This window comes from Convolutriloba macropyga, chromosome 7 (genome assembly GCF_964194025.1).
Source record: "Convolutriloba macropyga chromosome 7, txConMacr16.3, whole genome shotgun sequence".
Classification (NCBI taxonomy): Eukaryota; Metazoa; Xenacoelomorpha; order Acoela; family Convolutidae; genus Convolutriloba; species Convolutriloba macropyga.
The window spans coordinates 40,675,030-40,689,314 of NC_134474.1; the positions used below are offsets into that span (position 1 = coordinate 40,675,030).

General features: G+C 40.5%; 1 protein-coding gene across 1 annotated transcript in view; it reads left to right on the forward strand.

Moving 5' to 3' along the window:
• Positions 1 to 13,619: 13,619 nt before the first annotated feature.
• The window catches only part of LOC142342865 (mothers against decapentaplegic homolog 5-like), a 130,636-nt gene continuing 129,970 nt past the window's right edge, over positions 13,620 to 14,285 (forward strand). The window contains exon 1 of the mRNA XM_075394500.1: positions 13,620 to 13,631. The gene's annotated coding sequence lies outside the window, so the exon portion shown is untranslated. The remainder of the gene's footprint in view (positions 13,632 to 14,285) is intronic.

The window sequence follows — 14,285 nt, forward strand, 5'->3', positions numbered from 1 at the left end:
CTAATTCATAGTGGAGGCTAGAAAACTCTGAATCAAACGTTGACATTACTTGTTCACACAAAAAATACTTTTGAACTAACAAAAAAGATTGAAAAAAAGGAGAGTAAAGACTGAACAAATTAAAAGGTAAATTACAAGTGGACCGTATCAACGAGACTAAACTGATCTTAAACGCATTTGTTCGAATAGTGAAAAATGTTAGCTTCGAATTGCTGTGAATCTAAACTATCAATAATTGTTTGTAGTTTTTGTTTCTTTACTTTTTTCAAAAAACAAAAAAAAAATAACTGATGAGTGAGGTATTATTACAAAAATAAAGTATTGAAAATAAAACCGTTTTTGTGAGAAAAAGAGAATGACATTATCAGCGCGTGAACAAAATTCGATACGTGAATTGTCACTGCAAACGCAAACAACAACAACGCCCAGCAGCAACCCGTAGTGACTGCTCCACCTTACGTTATCCGATTAAGGATTTCAGCTGCTTCGAGCGATGGATACGCCCTTCTGAAGCGATGTCCCAAATGATTATTTGGGATGACGCCAGGCAGCGAGCAGTCCTCCCCACTTGCCTAAACAACTACACACTTGACGGGTACTACAATCTCCCTGTTCAGTTCTTCAACCACGAACAAGGACAACCAGCACCAACAATCGATCGAAAGGTCAATGCACTCAACAACCGGATTGGAGAATTTCCCAATGCATAGAATTACAGAACTAAGTTCAAGAAACTCCTGCAAAAAATAGGGAGAGCATCCAACAGTTCCCACAAGGAGTCAAAAAATTAGGCGAGGCATCAAACGCCCATTTGAATGCAGCTAGAGGGCATGAAACAAACAGAGACACATTTATCGATGAATTTTTAGACAGCGAGATAAAATATGCACTCCTGAGGAGAGATTTGGATACTTTCGTTGCCCCAAGCCATTTTCCTCGAAGAAATAGACAAATTTGAAAATGCGCGATATCTACCAAGACGGACGAGACATGTACGTTGGACGCCAGGTGATGACCTAGAAGGTGGGAAAAAACTGAAACAGGGCAAGGGAATTGTTGACTTAATGAAAAAAACAATAAGCTTTGACAAATTATTGAAATAACAAGAACGTCACATGCAGATTATGGAAAGGATGTTAGACACGCAGAGCTAGTTTCTAACAGAACGTGCATCAACCCCAAAAACGTTGCAGAGCCCTGCAATAGTCGACCGCAAAAACAACGTACAATGTCATTACCGCCAAGATTGGGGGCATTTGGCAAGTTGCTGCCCGAAGCGTAGCACTGCCCCAAGAAGACAAGAAGATGGAAACGCCGAAACACAGCCAGTAGTTAAAATGAATCTGCAGAGGGCCTAACGGCATGAAAGTCTAACAATGCGAGTATCGGGAAAAAATGTCATTTTTGGACCTACTGTTTTTGTTGATGCAAAACTAAATGCAGTGATACACATGACACTGCTAGACACAGTCAGCAAGGGGAATATGATATCCAAACGAACGTACTAACCTTTTTCACCACCAATGTCACTATCTGCCTTCCACAATACAGTCATGTCCGCAACCAACCACCCTTTCAGCATCCCGGGAGAATTCACTGGATTTCTTGCTTTTTGTCCGGGTATGGTCGTTCAGACGGAATTTCGTGTCACACCGGACATATACTTGATCTTAGGGACAACTATATTGCAGGAAAACCATATATTTATCGACTTTCAGTCAAGGCAACTCATGATGGGCATAGAAAGCAATTCAGAAAGTAATTCTTTTGGACAATAGAAAAACCCTGACAAGTCAAAACCCGTGGCGGGGAGTGTAAGTTGCAAGACCAAGGACCTGGCGATTAAGAAACAAACGATTGTCGCAAGTCAACTTCAGAAGACGAGGTAAAACTTTGAGTACAATTTCCGGTTATTGCGACGTTTTTTCCCTAAGCGATGCAGAATTGGGCCAGACACATTAAGTGGAGTACGTGATTGATACTGGAGACGTTGGCTCAATCAAACCTGCACCCTACAGACTCGCCCTAGGATGATGGCAGTTGTGGAACAAGAAGTAGCAGAAATGCTCTCCAGGAATATTATCGGGCCATCTAAAAGCCATTACAGTGCACCTATGGTAACATTAACAAACAAGGACGGCAGCAACAGAATATTTGTAGACTTTAGAAAACTTAAAGAAGTGACCAGAAATGGTGCTTTCCAATCACCCAGAATACATCAAATCCTTGAACATCATCATTGAGCTAAAATTTCTTCGAGCCTGGATTTAGCCTCCGGAAACCGGCAGGTCCCACTAGCAGATTTAGCGATACCCAAAACTGCATTCGTTATACTTGAGGTTGGTGGTTCAGAGTTCTTTATACTACATTCTGGGCACTGCAATTCATATTTAAGCGTTTGATGACAGCAACCTTTAACGAGTACCTCATCAGTATTGTTATCATTTATCTGGACGATGGTCTAGTATTCAGCAAATCAGAGGAAGAATATGAGGAGCATCTATGAACTGCATTTCAAGCACTACGGAAAAAAAACCTAAAACTAATGCAAAAGAAGTGCAAATTAAACCAAAACTCATTTACAAATCTGAAATTAGTGCCAAAAAATTTCCCCGATGAGTGTAAAATCCAAGCCCTAAAAAGTGGAAAAGGGCAGGACAACATCACAGAAGTAAAATCATTGATTGGATTCTTCAGTTACTATCGCCGATTCGTAAAGGATTTTGCCGGGATAGCGAAACCTCTACATGATCTCCGATTTCAAATTTCGTAAATGGTGCTGAGTATCCCGTGGGTTTTGCAAGCCGAGAGTTATCACCAGCCGAATGTAAAAATTCAACAACCAAACAAAAGGATGTTTGGTGAGTGAACTTCCTGCTGAAATTTGGAGGAATGTTGTTGGCAACATTCCAATGGTGATTTCTTCGGAATTCAACCAAAGCTCCCCAACAGATATAAATGTACAATTCAAAATCGAAATGGAAACCACTCCCACGTTTCCGAGGCACGAAATTGAAGATGGGAGAAGAGAGTGGACAAAAACGGACAGAAGCAGACACAGATTCAGATTACAGAAATCAAAACAGAAAATATGCACTCCTCAGGAGAAACTCGGGTACTTTCGTTGCCACAAGCCATTGTCCTCGAAGAAATAGCCAAATTTGAAAATGCGCGATATCTACCAAGACGGACGAGACATGTACGTTGGACGCCAGGTGATGACCTAGAAGGTGGGAAAAAACTGAAACTGGGCAAGGGAATTGTTGACTTAATGAAAAAAACAATAAGCTTTGACAAATTATTGAAATAACAAGAACGTCACATGCAGATTATGGAAAGGATGTTAGACACGCAGAGCTAGTTTCTATCAGAACCTGCATCAACACCAAAAACGTTGCAGAGCCCTGCAATAGTCGACCGCAAAAACAACGTACAATGTCATTACCGTCAAGATTGGGGGCATTTGGCAAGTTGCTGCCCGAAGCGTAGCACTGCCCCAAGAAGACAAGAAGATGGAAACGCCGAAACACAGCCAGTTGTTAAAATGAATCTGCAGAGGGCCTAACGGCATGAAAGTCTAACAATGCGAGTATCGGGAAAAAAATGTCATTTTTGGACTTACTGTTTTTGTTGATGCAAAACTAAATGCAGTGATACACATGACACTGCTAGACACAGTCAGCAAGGGGAATATGATATCCAAACGAACGTACAAACCTTTTTCACCACCAATGTCACTATCTGGCTTCCACAATACAGTCATGTCCGCAACCAACCACCCTTTCAGCATCCCGGGAGAATTCACTGGATTTCTTGCATTTTGTCCGGGTATGGTCGTTCAGACGGAATTTCGTGTCACACCGGACATATACTTGATCTTAGGGACAACTATATTGCAGGAAAACCATATGTTTATCGAATTTCAGTCAAGGCAACTCATGATGGGCATAGAAAGCAATTCAGAAAGTAATTCTTTTGGACGATAGAAAAACCCTGACAAGTCAAAACCCGTGGCGGGGAGTGTAAGTTGCAAGACCAAGGACCTGGCGATTAAGAAACAAACGATTGTCGCAAGTCAACTTCAGAAGACGAGGTAAAACTTTGAGTACAATTTCGGGTTATTGCGACGTTTTTTCCCTAAGCGATGCAGAATTGGGCCAGACACTTTAAGTGGAGTACGTGATTGATACTGGAGACGTTGGCTCAATCAAACCTGCACCCTATAGACTCGCCCTAGGATGATGGCAGTTGCGAAACAAGAAGTAGCAGAAATGCTCTCCAGGAATATTATCAGGCCATCTAAAAGCCATTACAGTGCACCTATGGTAACATTAACAAATAAGGACGGCAGCAACAGAATATTTGTAGACTTTAGAAAACTTAAAGAAGTGACCAGAAATGGTGCTTTCCAATTACCCAGATTACATCAAATCCTTGAACATCATCATGGAGCTAAAATTTTCTCGAGCCTGGATTTAGCCTCCGGAAACCGGCAGGTCCCACTAGCAGAGTCAGCGATACCCAAAACTGCATTCGTTATACTTGAGGTTGGTCATTCAGAGTTCTTTATACTACATTCTGGGCACTGCAATTCATATTTAAGCGTTTGATGACAGCAACCATTAACGAGTACCTCATCAGTTTTGTTATCATTTATCTGGACGATGGTCTAGTATTCAGCAAATCAAAGGAAGAATATGAGGAGCATCTATGAACTGCATTTTAAGCACTACGGAAAGAAAACCTAAAACTAATGCAAAAGAAGTGCAAATTAAACCGAACCTCATTTACAAATCTGAAATTATTGCCAAAAAATTTCCCCGATGATTGTAAAATCCAAGCCCTAAAAAGTGGAAAAAGACAGGACAACATCACAGAAGTAAAATCATTGATTGGATTCTGCAGTTACTATCGTCGATTCGTAAAGGACATTGCCGGGATAGCGAAACCTCTACATGATCTCACGAAGAGGAACAGGAGATTCACTTGGACACTAGACTGTCAGGCTGCTTTCGAGAACCTAAAAACAGCAATGATCGAGAGCACATTTTTGTCTCACCCAGACTACAGCTCACCATTCGTGTTAGGTACAGACGCAAGCGACAACAGTTTGGGCGCCGTGCTCTCAAATTTCGTAAATGTTGCTGAGTATCCGGTGGGTTTTGCAAGCCGAGAGTTATCACCAGCCGAATGTAAAAATTCAACAACCAAACAAAAGGATGTTTGGTGAGTGAACTTCCTGCTGAAATTTGGAGGAATGTTGTTGGCAACATTCCAATAGTGATTTCTTCGGAATTCAACCAAAGCTCCCAACAGATATAAATGTACAATTCAAAATCGAAATGGAAACCACTCCCACGTTTCCGAGGCACGAAATTGAAGATGGGAGAAGAGAGTGGACAAAAACGGACAGAAACAGACACAGATTCAGATTACAGAAATCAGAACGGAGAATGTGACTCTGAATTAACCTATCGGAATAAAAATCCTTGAGCAAGAAGGCGACGAGGACGACGAATGCAAAAAATATTACTGTGTGAACTTCCAGAAACTCTACGATGATGAAAGAGACTGCATCCAGAGGATATTTTGCTTTAGACTGGTGAACCAACGAGAAGACTGATTACTCCAGCAAAACCGAGATTGGTGGAATCCACGTGACCACAGACATTGGCAATTTAAAAAAAACAAGAGTTCGAATGATCACGGATCCCGACAATTGCGGCAAAGACGAAATAAACTTTATCAGAAATGAGAAGATTTCAATAAAATTTGTTCTACAGGAGGGCAGAGGAGCAGCACGAGAACACCAAACGCAAGATGCTGCATTTAAGCTCGTTTTTAATGTGCTAAAGCGGGCAACAACGGCACCCAAACATGCCTTGACCAATTTAAAGTTAAGAAAACAGTAGCTATTGCAGCCGGAGAAGATACTGTGGCATTCTTGTTTGTGTGTCAGAGAACAACCAAAATTGCCAGAGGGAGTTTTATAACAAAAGTGGTTTTTTGATTGGACAAATTCCTAATGTCAGACAGTTCGTAGTGCCCATAAGTCTACGCGAAAAATGTTAGAAGTACTACGTAACTCCAAGAGAAGTGGCGGACATTTTGCGCTTCAAAAGACACTCTATAGAGGGAGGCAACGATTCTGGAGGCCATATATGAGAAAAGAATTTGAAAGGAAATGTGAATTTTCTTTTACGTGTCAATCGCGATCTAGAGCTGGGAACAAAAGTAAAGCATCGTTGCAAATAATCAACGTCAGAATCCGTTTTAACAAAATTGACGCAGACGTTTTAGGCCAGTGACCAGTGACCAAAACAAAAGCCCCCTCCTTTTGTTTTGGTCACTGGTCACTGGCCTAAAATGTCTGCGGCAATTTTGTTAAAACGGATTCTGACGTTGATAATTTGCAACGATAGTCTCATACACGCAGATTAGTTCAAGAAACTTGTAGTCAGCACACTATTGCAAAACATAACTGCCAAATCCATGGCGAGAACAGTCGTCGAGAAAATGATTCTTATGTTTGGTGCACCAGATTCAATGCACACTGACCAGGGCTGAAATATTTGCAGTGAACAAATTTGGGAACTCTGCCAATAGTTAGGAATGGAGAAAACAAAGACATCGCCTCACTGTCCTCAGGGCACCAGCCTGTCTGAGCGACGCAATCGAGTCATTGCTGATGTAATTTCGAATTCTGTGCGTAAAATCAAAGCACTTTTTTGACGGAATGTTTCCATATCTGAGCTTCGTCTACAACACAACACAGGACAGAACAATAGGCCACACCCCGTTTTATATAGTATAGGGACAAGAGTGCAAAAACCCAATCGACTTGTTTTTGCCGAAGGCGCCAGGCCACGAAATCGAAAATTATGAATTCACTCGACGGCTAGAGGAACCATTTCTTGAAGCGCACCTGAAGGCCAGAGAAAGTTTGTGATGAAATCAGGAAAGGCAAAAAGACTGATAAGGATGTCTTTGGAGAAATCCACCACAATTGAGAACGAGTTTGGCTGTTTGCTACACTTTAAGTAAAATCGGGTAAGTTCTTATTGCCATGGGACGACCCCTACATGGTGTTAGAGAAAATTTCTGATTTCCACTACAAAATGTAGAAAGCGGGAAGTTCTAAGAAAGTGCAGATTGTAAAAAACCATAACCTGAAACACCTAAAAGAAAAGACAGATCAGCGCAGGGACTTCAATCGGCCACCACCTGGAAGATCACAGTCACCTTTGAAGTATACAAAGTGGAGGAGACAGCAGATCAGAAAATTTTCTCGGAAAATCCAGCCCGAAAGATTCTTCCTCGAAAAGCCGAAATATTCCGATGGATGAAGTGAACCACAAACGACAACAGTTTGGGCGCAGTACTCTCAAATGTCGTTGATGGTGTTGAGTATCGTGTGGTTTTTGCAAGCCAAGTGTTATCACCAGCCAAATGTAAAAATTCAACAACCAAACAAAGGGATGAAGAGATGTTTGTTGAGAGCCCCCCGCTGAAATTTGGAAGGAAGTTTTGGGCAATATTTCAATGGTGATTTCTGCGGATTTCAATCGCTTTCTGCGGAAATCGAAGATGGGAGAACAGAGTGGACAAAAACAGATACAGATTCAGATTGCGGTACTCAGAACGCACAATTTAACTCAAAATTAACCTATCGGAATAAAACTCAAGAGCAAGAAGGCGATGAGGACCACGAATACAAAAAATTTTAGGCAACGATTCCGGTGACCAAATATGAGAAAAGACCATGAAAAGAATTGTGAAGTTTCTTGTAAGTGTCAGTTGCGATCTACAGCTGAGAACAAAAAGAAAGCATCATTGCAAATAATCAACCTCAGAATCCTTTTTAACAAAATTTCTGCAGACATTTCAGGCCAGTGACCAGTAACCAGAACAAAAATAGTAGGGTACAAATATTTTTTGTCGTACTCTCAGATTAGTTCAAGAAACTTGTACTCAGCACACCATTGCAAAACACAACAGCCAAAACCATGGCGAGAACAGCCGTCGAGAAAGTGATTTTTAAGTTTAATGCAACATATTCAATGCACACTGACCAGGGCTGAAATATTTGCAGCGACCTACTTTGGAAACACTGCCAGCAGCTTGGAATGGAGAAAACAAAGAGATCGCTTCACTATCCTCAGGGCAACGGCATGTCTGAGCGAAACAATTGATTTATTGCTGATGTATTTTCGAATTCTGAAAATCCAAACACTTGCGACGGAATACTTCCTTATCTGAGCTTCGTCTACAACACAACAGTGGACAGAACAATAGGCCGCACACCCTTCTCTTTAGTATACGGAGTACAAAAATCCAATCGACTTGTTTTTGCCGAAGGCGCCAGGCCACGAAATCGAAAATTATGAATTCACTCGACGGCTAGAGGAACCATTTCTTGAAGCGCACCTGAAGGCCAGAGAAAGTTTGTGATGAAATCAGGAAAGGCAAAAAGACTGATAAGGATGTCTTTGGAGAAATCCACCACAATGGAGAACGAGTTTGGCTGTTTGCTACACTTTAAGTAAAATCGGGTAAGTTCTTATTGCCATGGGACGACCCCTACATGGTGTTAGAGAAAATTTCTGATTTCCACTACAAAATGTAGAAAGCGGGAAGTTCTAAGAAAGTGCAGATTGTAAAAAACCATAACCTGAAACACCTAAAAGAAAAGACAGATCAGCGCAGGGACTTCAATCGGCCACCACCTGGAAGATCACAGTCACCTTTGAAGTATACAAAGTGGAGGAGACAGCAGATCAGAAAATTTTCTCGGAAAATCCAGCCCGAAAGATTCTTCCTCGAAAAGCCGAAAAATTCCAATGGATGGAGGAAAAACTGACTTGTTCCATAACTTGTTTGAGGAACAGGACGAAACCTCTACGGTCACACAGGAACCAAGCCACGATATGGAGGATGTTGAGGACGCTCATTCAAATGAAATGACCCCTCTTAAACACTTAGAAATTGTGTGGGGCGCATGTAAAGAATTTTCAAAAAACCTGAAAGAAATGGAAGTTTGGGTGTCGAGAGAGACCCAGTGGGGATATTGGAATAGCCAAAACCTGAACGTCATCCTAAAAAATAGTCAGAACATCCTAATTGCATCGCTACAAAATAATATTTCCCAGTTCGAAGAAGAAAGGACCCGATTTTAAGAATTTTGCATTTTCTACCCAGCTCTCGAACAAGAAGAAAAGGTTAATAACACTGCTTGCAGCAGGAACAGCCTCTGCACCTGTTTTAGGGCCCAAAATAGAGAAAAGACATTGCAAAACGCTTTCCATTTTTCATCGTTGTGATACAATACACATCTTGGGTAACGAAAACGTAAAGCGGCAGAACAAATAAAAACAATTTTAAATTATCCGGCTGTGAACTTCGGAACCGTGGAGAACGTCGTTCATAGCCTTGCAAAAAATATGGACAGGTACAGCAAGCTCAATTCCGTGATCACAAAAGCAAAGCATTATCAAAAATGTTTCCTTCGCCGTAGTATCTCTTCATTCAGAAGTGCAATTCCTTATAAATGCACTCAAGCAATTCAATAACGAAGTTTGTGAGGCTTTCCAGGGTATGTCGCAAATGAACATCCAAAGAAAAATTTGCTCTAGACTGATCAACCAACGAGAAGACTGATTACTCCAGCCAAACCGAGTTTGGTGGGATCTACCTGACCAGACATTGGCATTTTCACAAAAACACAAGTTGGATATTCCTGAAAATGACGAGAGAAACAAATACGCGAGCCTTAGCAATAATGGAAAGGTTCGAATGATCACGAATCCCGACCATTCCGCCAAAACTGAATTAGACCTTCCCGGAAATGGGAAGATATTAATAGTAATTGTTCTAGAGGAGGGCAGAGAAGCAGCACAAGAACATCAAACGCAAGACCCTGCATCTAAACTCATTTTTAAATGTGCTGAAGCGGGCAACAACGGCACGCAAACATCCCAAGGTAAATTTAAAGTTAAGAAAACAGTAGCTATTGCAGCCGGAGAAGATACTTTGGCATTCTTGTTTGTGTGTGTGGGAACAACCAAAATTGGCAAGGGAGTTTAATAACAAAAATGGTTTTTTTGAAGTGACAAAATCCTAATGCCAGACAGTTCGTAGTGGCACAGGTCTACGAGAAAAATGTTACAAGAATTACGTGTCTCCAAGAGAATTGGGGGACACTTCAAGCTTCAAAAGACGCTCGACAGAGCAAGGCAACGATTCTGGTGGCCAAACATTGAAAGGAATTGTGAAATTTTTTACGTTTCAATTGCAATCTACAGCTGGGAACAAAAAGAAAGCATCATTGCAAATAATTACCGTCGGAATCCGTTTCAACTATATTGCCGCAGATATTTTAGGCAAGTGACCAGTGACCAAAACAAAAGTAGGAGGGAACAAATGTAGTCTCAAGAAGCTTGTAGTCAGCACACCATTGCAAAACATAATTGCCAAATGCATGGCGAGAACAGTCGCCGAGAAAATGTTTCTTATTTTTGGTTCACCAGATTCAATGACCACTGACCAGGGCTGAAATATTTGCAATGAACTAATTTGGGAACTCTGCAAGCAGTTTGGAATGGAGAAAACAAAGACATCGCCTCACTATCCTAAGGGCAACAGCATGTTTTAGTGACAGAATTGATTCATTGCTGATGTAATTCCGAGTTCTGTTTAAATAAATCCAAATACTTGCGACAGAATGCTTCGAAATCTGAGCTTCGTCTACAACACAACACTGGACAGAACAAAAGGCCACACCCCCTTTTATATAGTATAGGGACAAGAGTGCAAAAATCCTATCGACTTATTTGTACCGAAGGCGCCAGGCCACGCAATTTAAAGCTACGAATTCACTCGACGACTAGAGGAACCATTTTTTGAAGTGCACCTGAACGCCAGAGAAAGTTTGTGATAAAATCAAGAAAAAGCAAAAATACTGATAAAGATGTGTTTGTAGAAATCCACCACAATGGAGAACGAATTTGGCTATTTGCTCCCCCTAAGTCAAATCGGGTAATTTCGTCTTGCCAGTGGACGGCCCCTACGTTGTGTTAGAGAAGACTTTTGATGTCCACTACAAAATGTCTAAAACGTGAATTTCTAAGGAAGTGCAGATTGTAAAACACAATAGACAGAAACCCCTCAAAGAAGAGACGGATCAGCTAAGGGTCTTCGATCGGCCACCACCTGAAATACCACAGTCAACTTTTGAAGTATACAAATTGGAGGAGACAGCAGATTACGAAATTTTCTCGGAAAATCCAGCACGGAGGATTCTTCCTCGGAAAGTGGAAATATGCCGATGGATGTAGGAAAAAGATGACTTGTTCCACAACTTGTTTAAGTAACAGGAGGAAACCTCTACAATCACACATGAGCCAAGCCATGACATGGAGGATGTTAACGAATCACATGCAATTGACCCTTCTTAAACACTTAGAAATTGAATGGGGCGCATGTAACGAATTTTCAAAAACCCTGAAAGAAATGGAAATTCGGGTTTCGAGGGAGACCCAGTGGGGATATTGAAATAACCAAAACTTGAACGTCATCCTGAAAAAAAGTCAGAATATCCTAATCGCATCGCTACAAAAAGATCTTTCCCAGATCGAAGAAGAAACGACCCGATTAAGAAGAATTCTGCATTTTCTACCAAGCTCACGAACAAGAAGAGAAAGTTAATAACACTGCTTGCAGCAGGAGCAGCCTCAGCACTTGTTTTAGAGCCCGAAGTATACAAAAGACATTGCAAAACGGTTTCCATCTTTCATCCTTTTGATACAATACACATCTGGGGTACCGAAAACTTAAAACGGCAGGAACAAATAAAAACAATTTTAAACTATACGGCTGTGAACTTCGGAACCGTAGAGATCTTCGTTAATAGCCTTGCAAAAGATAAGGACGGGTACAGCAGGCCCAAGTCTGTGATCACAAAAGGAGCGACGAGCTCGCTTTTTTATCACAACGCAAATCATGATCAAAAACGTTTCCTTCGCCTTAGTATCTTTTCTTTCAGAAGTGCAATTGCTTATATATGAGCTCAAGCAGTTCAATAGCAAAATTTGACAGGCTTTACAGGGTTTGTCGAAAACGAATACCATCAAGACTTGTGGAACCCGACAAACTAAAAGAAATCTCAGAATCTCCTCAATTCAACCACAAGACGAGGTCAGTACCACCCCAGCATAATAGTCTCTACTATGACCTTAAGCTACTACGCAATGTTTCATTGGGAACAATGAACTCCTTTTGTTGATCGAAATCCCAAAAACCAGTCAAAGTCCTATCCACAAATTTTTTAAAGGAGTGCCCCACCCGCAACCTTTCACAAACTCAACCACAGATTCTGTGCTTGTGCTGACGCGTGAACTCCTTGTTGTCTGGGAAGCTACGACCAACTTTTGTGAAATGGATAAAACACCGATTTTCTTTTGTCAAAGTTTACATCAACTACAACTCTGTGAACAATCTTTCTCAATGACTAGAAATCAACAGGCTGTTTGTTTAATCAGTCTATTAGCTGGGCACGAGGCAGTCATTCTACAAAATTGCGAATTTGATGTCATCCATTTTTCTTTAATGCCTACAGGAAGCTATTTGTCACATTTAAATTTCCTTATAACGTCAACAACTACAAATAAGATCAAAAACATCGTTGAAAATACCCTAAAAGGCAGTAAAGGGAGCAAATTTCAGGGTTCCATCATGAACCTCCTCGTAACGGGATAACTGAAATATCTAACGGAGGCTTGGTTCTCCGCCACTCAACAGACAGCTGCCAGAACGAAACTGGGCTGGTTATAACTGTAGAGCTCAAACCCCTACTTGACGAAGTGTTCATCTTGTCGATTACAGAAATCCACGAGCTGAAATCTTTAAGTGCCACAATGGACTACTAAGGAAAAGTAATGCAAAATGTCATGATTGTCCTACAATCAAAACGACAACCAGAAATAGACACCGGAACGATCAAAAAATTGGTATGAAAATTGTCATCTATGTAGACAAGAGCGACCAATGCAGAGCACAGCCAGAGGAACTGCTAATAATGTGACAGGCTTCGTGGAACTGCTTTTATGTGTTGCCATTAATCTCACAATCCTAGCTTTCTTTCTTTGGAAAAGAAGAAAATTATGCTTCAAACGGAGAGCACAATTGCACATTAATGATATCAATGACAAAGCAGAGGACAATAACTACCCAAAACAGCACACAGATTTTTTTTACAGAGTCGGGGAGCAGAACACAAGAGAAATCCTCTCTTTAATGAGTGTTGTACTTTTCTTGAAAAAAAATATGCTTTTGTACCTTTAAATCTCACACTTTATCCTTTTTCTTTGGTGGAGCTAAACACTTGTGATAATTACAACTGCTCAATAGAATAGTTATGTCCGTGGCGGAAGTTTAGACAATAAACACCTAAAAATTACAGAAAACGAAAGTTAAAATATATTGAATTAACCTTTAAATATTTTCGATGAGCCGTTTAAAGAGAAATATAGTTTTTTGTACATATCAAGATTAGAGTTATGATTTGATGTTCTCAAATTGAGTTGTTACCAAATTCGAATCAAAGGTGTGTTTTGGACCTGAAGAACTTATTAAATGGAACACATTAAAAGTGTACTGAAAGTTTTAGGTATGAACAATATGACCTGAAACGCATTTTTTGGATTTTACGCTATACGTAAGGATGTACAACACCCCTCGTTATTTTTCTCAAATTATTAGGCCCAAAGGACTCAATTAACTAAAAATTTGAAACGATAGGCCAGAATAAATACGGCCGATTTTTGAGCATTTTTCTTAACACAATTTCCTGATTTTAGATTTACTTGCTTGTTATACAGTCTTCGTTATTCTCAGCTTTACTGATATTTCCTTAACCTCATTTTTTCTAATTTCTTAGAACTATTCGATAGAATTCGTGTAGACTCAAAGAATGAATAGAGAAATAGAAAATAGTTAGGAGACACTTTCGAAAATACGTTTTGTTTGAGTCTAGCTTTGATTTAGATAGGAACAAGGTCTTTGGTAATTTTACTTTAAGCTTAGTATTTGCTGAGAGTTACAGTTTGGCATTAATACAGAACTTAGAATATCTACTTTAGGATACATAAATGGCTTTACCGACATCGATCACTATTAGGTTAAGTTATGATCTCCTGGGTCTTAGACATCAGAGAGAGCGTCTGCAAATACATTCAACTCGAAGGCTTCTAATATTATCAACTGGCGCGCTCCATTGGAGACTGAATAAT